We start from the raw sequence: 1752 nt of genomic DNA on the forward strand, positions 1-1752 counted from the left end.
CGCACGCATTCACGCACGCACGCACGAACGCACGTACGCACGCACGTACGCACGCACGCATTCACGTACGCTCGCACGCATTCACGCACGCACGCACGAACGCACGTACGCACGCACGTACGCACGCACGCATTCACGTACGCTCGCACGCATTCACGCACGCACGCACGAACGCACGTACGCACGCACGTACGCACGCACGCACGCACGCACGCACGCACGCACGCGTCTAATGTGCAAGGTAGACGTGATCACGTCTAACCACGCGTGGGCGCGTCGTATGAAATCGTAGCCGCTTGTCGCTGCTTATAGACCTAATACGGTCTCCGCTGCTGTCGATCACGTGGTAAAGATGGCTTCCAGCCGCCGGCAACACAATGAGTATGCCTGCTGCCGATCACGTGATCCGCATGGCTTCACCGAGCCTCAATCCTCAGACACTGGCGTGTAATTAATTGAGCCGCCTGGGGTGCGTTGTCAGAAATAAAATTAATTTTACATTAACTTTTTTTCTTCGACCGTTGACAGAAGCATCGTTTATTTACGAGATGGAAAAATTCCAGCAGCGAATGAACAGAACACAATTGCACGAGAAATTACAATTATATTGATAGTATTCCTTATATTATTAATAAGTAAAACTTGAGTTTTTATTAAAATTACGGCAGAAACACTGCCTATGTGTCCGCGTTGATTGTGTACCAAAACAAACATTTAAAAGTGGCGATAGTTCTCTTATTTTGCTATTTTGATGTTGCCGTGAAGAATAGTTTGTTTATATTTTTGCATCAGAGTTCATTTATAAATACTTATATGCATAAATTTCTGTCATTTACAATAGATACAATGAATTTGTGAGCTTTATGTTTTAATTAACAAGAAAGAGCTTAATGATAGGTTTTGTGATTCTCTTCCAAACAGCAGCTAGACTTGTGACATCAAATATGTTCTTGTTATCGTATGTTTTCGTATATCTGCGATGCATTGTCAACGCTTATCTCGTAACATTAACATTAATCATAACTGCAATCATAGCATTAATATTAGCATTATCATTACTATATTTCTGACATCGCACCCCCGGGGTCTTCATGACCTGGTTTTTACCTATTAATTGAGCCTGGTGTTTAGAATTCCTGCCGGCTTAGCGTGTCAATGCGTGATGACAGATGTCAGCTGCTGGCGCCGGCGGCTGGTAGGGTGAGGTGAAACCACCAATTAACGAGACCACACGTTATTTTTTTCTCTTCAAATTATGTGGGTTTAATCGGCCGAATCTGATCACGGATTTATCCGTGTGTAACGGCGCACCCGTCGCATTAAAACACGGCAATTAAAACGGTATTAAGGACGAGATAGAAAGGAGGGTGAAGGCGCTGCCATGTTCCCTCACCCTGCTCCTTGTTCTTTCCCTTTTTTTCCCTTTTCCACTCTCCTCCTCCCCTTCCTCTCTGTTTTTCGCTCGCCTACCATTCACCCATCTCTCCTTTTTCTTCCTTTTCCTTATATTACCTCGCCCTACTTTCTCCTCTTCCCTCTCTTCCTCCTCCTCCTTTCTCTTCTTCCATCCCTCTTCCCTCTCATTACATCTTCCTACTTTCTCTTCCTTTTTTCCCCTTAGGTTTTGTCACAGTAAACGTCAAGCTGTGTCTAGCACGATCTCTCTAACAAAGCCTTGCTGTGGAATCGCTTCCGTGTGTGTGTGTGTGTGTGTGTGTGTGTGTGTGTGTGTGTGTGTGTGTGTGTGTGTGT

This window comes from Priapulus caudatus, unplaced genomic scaffold (assembly GCF_000485595.1).
Source record: "Priapulus caudatus unplaced genomic scaffold, Priapulus_caudatus-5.0.1 Scaffold1914, whole genome shotgun sequence".
NCBI lineage: Eukaryota > Metazoa > Priapulida > Priapulimorpha > Priapulimorphida > Priapulidae > Priapulus > Priapulus caudatus.